This window comes from Cibotium barometz, chromosome 12, assembly GCF_041138505.1.
Source record: "Cibotium barometz isolate CiBa-2024 chromosome 12, ASM4113850v1, whole genome shotgun sequence".
Taxonomy (NCBI): Eukaryota; Viridiplantae; Streptophyta; class Polypodiopsida; order Cyatheales; family Cibotiaceae; genus Cibotium; species Cibotium barometz.
The window spans coordinates 54,363,052-54,371,566 of record NC_141057.1 but is presented as its reverse complement, the minus strand read 5'-3'; positions in this window follow the sequence as shown (position 1 = coordinate 54,371,566).

Genomic DNA, 8,515 nt, shown 5'->3' with positions numbered 1-8,515 from the left:
AGAAATTAAATTTTTAATATCATGCATAAAGGATAAGTTTTTATATCAAAAGTGTTATTTTTACCATTTTTATTTCATGCATAGAAGTATGCATAATGGATAAATTTTTATATCAAAAGTGTTATTTTTACCATTTTTATTTCATGCATAGAAGTATGCATAATGGATAAATTTTTATATCAAAAGTGTTATTTTTATCATTTTTAATTTTCATGCATAGAAGTATGTATAAAGGAAAATTTTTATATCAAAAGTGTTACTTTTATCATTTTTAATTTTCATGCATAGAAGTATGCATAAAGGAAAAATTTTTATATCAAAAGTGTTACTTTTATCATTTTTAATTTTCATGCATAGAAGTATGCATAAAAGAAATTTTTTTATATCAAAAGTGTTACTTTTATCATTTTTAATTTTCATGCATAGAAGTATGCATAAAAGTTAATTATTTTATTATAAAAGTGTGACTTTTATCATAATTGAATTTCATGCATAGAGGTATGCATAAAAGTTGATTATTTTATTGTAAGAGTGTTACTTTTATCATATTGGATTTCATGCATATAGGTATGCATAAAAGATATTCTTTTTATACTAAAAGTGTGATTTTCCTCATAAATGGATTTTATGCATAAATTACATGCATAAGAGAAATTCTTTTATTCTAAAAGTGTAATTCCTACCAAATTGAATTTATGCATAGGAAGATGCATAAAAGATTGATTCAAAAGTGTCATTCTCATCTAAATTGAATTTATGCATAGGAAGATGCATAAAAGATTGAATTTTAATTCAAAAGTATCATTTTCATTTAAAATGAATTTATGCATAGGAAGATGCAAAAAAAAGATTGATTTTTACTTCGAAAGTATTAATCTCCTTAAATGGAATTTATGCATAAATAAATGTGTAAAGAAATCTTATATCAAATATAAGAGTTCTCTTGTATTCTATAAATAGATATGAGATGTGATAGGATGTGATAAGAGGTGTATAAGATGTGATAAGAGGTAATAAGATGAATTAAGATGTGATAAGATGTGTATGAGATGAGGTAAGAAGTGTATGTGATAGGATAAGATGTATATGGGTTGTGATGATAGGGCAAGAATGGATGTGATGTAAAAGATTAGATGTGAAGGCATATGGGGTTATATGAATGGGAATGTGGAAATGGATGTATGTATGTGGATGTGTGGATGTGGAGATGGGAGTGTGGATGTATGAATGTGAAAATGGATGTATGCATGAAGATGTATATGCATAGATGTGAATGTGGATGTAGATGTGGTTGTATAGATGTGAATGTGGAATGTGGATATGGATGTATGTATGTATGTGGATGTAGAGGTGGATGTATAGATGTGAATGAAAATGTGGATGTGGATGTATGTGAATGTGGATGTAGATGTGGATGTATAGATGTGAATGTGGAAAGTGGATGTGGATGTATGTATGTATGTGGATGTGGATGTGGATGTGGATGTATGTATGTATGTGGATGTATGTATGTATGTGGATGTAGATGTGGATGTATAAATGTGAATGTAGATGTGGATGTGGATGTATGTGAATGTGGATGTAGATGTGGATGTATAGATGTGAATGTGGAATGTGGATGTGGATGTATGTATGTATGTGGATGTAGATGTGGATGTATAGATGTGAATGAGAATGTGGATGTGGATGTATGTATGTATATGGATGTGGATGTGGATGTGGATGTATAAATGAGGATGTGAAAATAGAGGTAAGCATGTAGATGTGAATGTGGATGTGGATGTGGATGTATGGATGTGGATATGGATGTGAATATATGATATGTGATGTGAAGGAATCTGAAGTGAAGAGATGAAAAATGATGTGATTGGATGAGTACACATATAAATGGAATGTGGAATAAGTAATGTGGATTAATGAGGGATAATGTGGAAAAATGAGAGTTAATATAGAAATTGTATTTGTAAACTGTTTGTAAATGCTGTTTGTAAATGGCTGTTTTATGTCAAGAATGCTGGGGAAGCATTTTGACCGTCTTGTGTTTAAGGTCGTGGAGACCTAACTGATAAAGTTGCAACTGCTGAGACGGAGAGTCAATGGAGGACGTCTCGCGTAGCAAGGTCGACCGAGGTCTTGACCAGCCTCGGTTCGATTTAAATGGTGAGCTTCCGGTACGGTGGATGAGGGACCAAGGAAGCGGCCTATGAGTGAAGCGCTAGGTCACCTGCGAAGGATCCTAGAGGGTGCTGACCATACGGTGCTCGGGCTCTGGGTCGCCGAAGATACCCACACGTGCGTCGTGGAAGATATTGGAACAAGGAGTAAGAGTTGTTTTGTGAAACCGGGCATGGATCTGGTTGATTGACCTTGCTGGTCTTCAATGGATGAGTCCATGGCTCTTTATATGGATCTGTTGGTTGATCTTGCTGATCTTCAACGAGAGTCCATCTTGATTTTTATAAGTGATTATATTGCCGAGTATTATGGGCTAGGAACTATTGAAAAGGCCCCTGTGTGGACAGGTGGTGAGCGTTCTAGTTGCCAATGATGCCATAGATACTCTGATGAAGGAATGATGGGAAATTATGAATCACCTGGATAAATTGGAAGATTGTGATCAGTGGTACTATGGTTTCCTTAAAGGATTGTTTTAAAGTTAGCTGATGCTAAGAAAAAGGCAATTTCATATTGGGTGTGTAAGTGGTGTGGCTAGTTTTATGTTTGCATGAACTTCCGGCTAGGGGGCCTTGGAACTCTTTTCCTTGGTACCCGGGACAAAACCTAACCAAATTCCAAATTGGATCCCATCACTACAGTGGTTGGGCGGTTGGCTAACCCATGGGATCGTCGGATGGGGTTAGGCTGGACTGATGGATGTTGAAATTTGAGCTGAATGATGAGCTATGGTGGATCAAACACTAGAATCAACATAATTAAGAAAGTGATTAGCAAGTGATTAAGACGTAATTAGTGAAAAATTAGCACATAGATTAATGTAGGCATGGATACTCAAAAACCAGCAAATTCTCATTAGGGCTATGCCTCAATTTATAGTGTTTACATCAAGCATCAAATCCCCTTGATTTCTCCATGATTCACTCCCTGAATATCTCCACCTCTTGCCTGATTCTCTCCACCTCTTCTCTTTTCCCTGAATATCTCCCAGAATATCTCCACACTCCTAAATTCCCTCATGCTACCCATTATTCTCTCCCAGTAGATTCTTCTCACCTTTTCACAGGTTCTTTCACAATTACATCTTCTCTTTTACAGCCTCTATCCAAGAGCTTGTTCCCACACACACCCTATTCACTTGTATATTTCAACACCTCCCCTCAAGTGAATACGCCTAGCACACCTAGACCCTATACCAAGTTTGCCTCCCCTTACTTGATAGTCTGCGCGACTAGTGTCTAGCACACCTCCCCTCAAGTTATCTCAGCACACCTGGACCCTATATCAAGTTTCTCTTTTACTTGATAGCCTGCGACCAGTGCCTCAGATCCCTAAACTCCATAGTCCTTGACACTCTCTCTCTCTATGTGTCCAAGGCTACTATAAGTGCCCGCGACCTTGACTAAAGTGCTCACACATACATCTCTCTACCACTTGGCCTACATCATCGGTGGCTCAGAGGTGGTTTTACTTTATTGGGGCAGGTTACATTGGGTTGTGGGTTCTCTCTCTCTCTCTCTCTCTCAGAAAAGATGATCCGACTCCTCTTCTCTTGGAGCCTCCATGAAGTTTGCCGATGTCGTTCCTTCTTCACTGGGTTTGCTGTAGCAGTCTCTCGCCATGTGTCCTGGCTTTCCACATTTGTAGCAAGTGAAGGTCCTCCCTCCTACTCTGCCTCTTCCTCGTCCTCGTCCTCGAGAGAATCCTCCTCGGGTGAAGAATGCTTTTTCCTCTCCTGCTGTTGAGTCGAGCTCTTTCTTCTCTTTGCCTCTGCTCTCTTGCTCCAATAGAGCTGCTTCTATCTCGTGTATCTTCAGTTCAGGCACATTCTTTAGTGTTGCTACAATGTTTTCATAATCTCCTTTATCCACACTCTTCAAAAGTACAGCTAATGCTTCATCATCTTCTACCTTTTTGCCAATAGCTGCCAGCTGTTGCTTAATGCTTTTATATTTGTTCAAGTGTGTGATTAAGGGTTCACTTTCCTTCATGTCCAATTTGTAAAACTGCATTAATAGATTTATCTTGGAATTTTTTGCTTGTGTACCAAATAATTTATTGAGTTCATCCCATGCATCTTTTGCCCACTGTATCCCTGTGATATGGTGAATGATCTCATCATTTAAACTGAGTGCAATAAGCCCCAATGCTTTTTCATTCCTACTCTTCCACTCATTTTTCCCTCTCTCTGGGCATTCATCTCTCCCTTCAACTAATCCCCATAGATTTTTCCTCATCAGCAAATACATGGTTTTTGTTTGCCATGTATAAAACTGTTCTCCATTAAATTTGGCTATTTCCTGTGCTGAATTCATGGTGATGTGAAGGGGGTCTTACCTCTTGATCCAAATTCAAGATTCAAGGGCAATGTCTACCCTTTTACAACTCAATCTGGTGTTTAATAGATGATTACAATAATTTTATCAGCATAAAATCACCAGAAATTACATTAAATTGAGAGTAACCAATTTGTACGGGATGGTTGGAGTATCAAACCAACTCCGATTTGCAATCTGAAGCTTTAGGGATCTGTATCAGATACCTAATGGTTAATTTGAACCCTCAATTGCACCAAAGTACAGTGATTAGCACTGATTAATCACTGATTAGCAAATTAATGCTCTGGTTTATGTGCAGAAAACAGAGTATGCGGGGAGTCCAGATCTGGTGCCTTCCACTTCAAATGAGCTCAAATGCTTTGAAAGGCATCAATAGCAATGAGTCTAGTAGAGGATTAAGCCAAGAAACATAAGATTTGAGCAAATAATGAAAGCTTAATCTCTGTTTTACCAAAGTCACCTGCAGATTTGATGAAGAGCTTTGATCTCTCTGTAGACTTGATGAAATTGATTTCTGTCTTCACCAGCTTGTAGAGCATGCTTGATTACCCTTTGTGCTAAGAGGAATTAGAGAGTTTTGACCTGAGCAAAGAGCAATCTTCATTCCACTTCAGAAAAACGGCGCCGGTTCAAACGTTGATTTCTGCTTCAATTCTGCGCGGTTTGCAGCGTGGAGTGGATGAGCTTGAAGCTAATGAGCTTAGCTATCTTGTGTATAAAGCATGTGCCCTAATTTTATGTGTGCAAGGTGCTAGAGACCCTCCACTGGCTGGGGGTGAAGGGGAAGAGAGAAAACTCACTAAAAACTGATTTTTTTTGCTAATTATCTTACTAATCCTGATTAATTCACTAATGGGCTCATAAATCTAGTTGATTCTAGGCATGGCTCTGATACCATGTTGAAATTTGAGCTGAATGATGAGCTATGGTGGATCAAACACTAGAATCAACATAATTAAGAAAGTGATTAGCAAGTGATTAAGACGTAATTAGTGAAAAATTAGCACATAGATTAATGTAGGCATGGATACTCAAAAACCAGCAAATTCTCATTAGGGCTATGCCTCAATTTATAGTGTTTACATCAAGCATCAAATCCCCTTGATTTCTCCATGATTCACTCCCTGAATATCTCCACCTCTTGCCTGATTCTCTCCACCTCTTCTCTTTTCCCTGAATATCTCCCAGAATATCTCCACACTCCTAAATTCCCTCATGCTACCCATTATTCTCTCCCAGTAGATTCTTCTCACCTTTTCACAGGTTCTTTCACAATTACATCTTCTCTTTTACAGCCTCTATCCAAGAGCTTGTTCCCACACACACCCTATTCACTTGTATATTTCAACAATGGATCCGTAAATCGAGATTTAAATTCTATTATTACGATAGATGAAGTAAATCCCGGATAGAAATTGTTCTATGGATAGGAATCAACGGCTGTGCCTCTTGATGGGGAAAAAAGCGTTGATCCCAATGATCCAAGTGCAAGTTCTTCCTTGATTTGACCAAGTACCGTTAAAGGTGCAGTCAGATCAGTTTGATCAGTAATGATCTTGACTACGTTAGAGTAAAGAGTTATCCTGGTGGAATCGCCCGTGCTTTCCGGGTAAAGGAAGTTTTTCCGGTTTCGGTTTTGGACAAACCGACGGATTAGTCTCTTGTCCGGATATCCGTGGGCGAGGCCCCGAGTGTGGGACCCCTGTCCCGCGCGAGAAGTGCTACTTCCGCTGCTAGTACCCCGAATCCGTTGCTCGGTGGGAACAGGGATCTCACAACAAGGACACAAGAAATATAACATTACCATCATGTAGTGAGTAATGTGTGTTTCTCCCCATGCCTCGACCATTTCTTCTATAAATCTACAAGTGGCTTGTTTAAGTGCCTCAATACCATGGTCATCCAGGTGAGGTCACTCTAGAAGATCGACATTTTATCACACGCCTCCCATACACGTGCACGTTTTAAGCCAAGCCTGGCATCATTTCCTCGACATGTTGTAACATCACATATCTTCTTCCAAATTTCAAAGTTAGTGTGGCTATGAGAACCCAAGTGGTTTGATAGCAAGTGTCTTGCCTTTGATCCACTCATGCAAATTTTATTAGGGTTGTCTTGTGTAGGGTTTGATTTTCTATCCTTTGTCAAGACCACTGCTCCAACATGTAGTCCAATAGAGGAAAGTACACCCTCTAGTGCACGTATTGACTCTTCTCGTCGATCTTTGGGCTCCATGTTCCAGACATAGTTTATGTGGAGCATCAATAGCTTATCCAAAATCTTGAGTCTTGCATGTCACATGCACTTGACATAATGGAATGTCCAAGATTGGGTTCCAAGCATTGTCCTCCTGGTCACGACTAGGTGGCTTGCTCTGGTCACAACTTAATATGCCATTATGCCATACCTTTGATCCTTTCCTTTGTTCAGCATAAAAAACGATTGCTTTTTTTGCACCCACCTGTTTTTGACTTTTGCCTTTGCTAGGTTGTTTCCCTTTTACTCTTGAGTCTACTGATGTCTTGGAATGACAATAGTAAACACACGAGAATATAGTATTCGCACCTGTTTTACAACCCAACATACACTTTAAGGTTTTTAGATCGCCACCCAAGTGCCATTCAACGATGTTAAAGCAGCCTATCCTGGGAACATCAAGCTTTTGACCATTGACAAGAGACGACATGTTTTTAGATCGCCACCCAAGTGCCATTCAATGTTAAAGCAGCCTATCTTGGGAACATCAAGCTTTTGACCTGACAAGAGACGACATGTTGAATGCCAGACCGTTCAAAATATCACCTCAAGGTATCATGGTTCTCTTTTGGGAGGACCCATGCTGCTTGCCACCAGATGTTCTTCTTTGATTGAATGCCGTAGTAGTCTTGCTTATGCCCTTGACCCCTATTATTGCTGTCTTGACTTACATCCAACTCTTGGGTATCTAAAGGCTTTCCTCTAAGTGCTCGGCTCATCAAGGTTAAACTAACACGCTCCAATCTTTGACCTTTAACCACTTGATATTCATCTAGCTTCAAGACAAACACGGCATTTCCACTTGTCTCTTCAAGTGTGAGGCCATAGTACTGAATCATTGCTTTTTGTAGCACTTCCATGTCAATGTAGACATTGTTATATGCATTGTATTCAAAGGGTTTGTTTGTTGGCATTGGCATAATATCCTCCACCCACTTGTACCCATTAAACATAGATGCAATATCACCATTAGCACACTTCTTTGCCATCTGTAAGCTATAAAGTGTTGGAAGCAATGATTGCGTAACGCCCTTTGCTCGCAACCCTAAAGTGATTGACCTGTACATTGCTCTGTAACCTTTCTGGCTAATACCTGCGTCACATATATCAAGCATCTCTTTGGGTGTGACAATTTCTTTGATTTCCTTCAAGAAATGTCGACAAAGGGTCTCCCGCAGCTTATCATTACCAGAACCTGTTATCATTTCCATGATATCCTTCTCCTGAAGGACATGCTGAAGAAGGGAGACATTAACATTGTCCTCAGCGTTGTTACATCCTAGTATAGCTGTTGCACATGCCCTACAATCGCAAGAGTCACCCATGAGAGATGCTTTATTCATTAATTGCTTCTCAAAGTTGCTATAATTCCTACAAAATTTTTTACCTGGTTGTTTGAATATGCCTCTTGCATGCGCTTGCTATCTTAGAAAGTTACCCAACAGCTTTACGTTTTCTTTGCCTTGCGTGATATCCAATGGGAAGGTGAGTGAAATGGTGAACACGACGCCGAAGATTACGAGTGGAGTGTTGAAGACGAACATAATTATCGGTAAATTGATTTATTGTGTGCACACGATCCGCTAAATTATTCTTCTGCACCTCAAGCTCCTTTGAGAGCTCTTTAATTCTCTGCATCAAACTATTGATCTGCTTAGTCGACGCTGCTTGAAGCTGGTCGAAGGCAAATTGTGTTTGCCTCTTTCCAGCTGCCTCATCTAGCCACACAACATGTGTAATCTCCT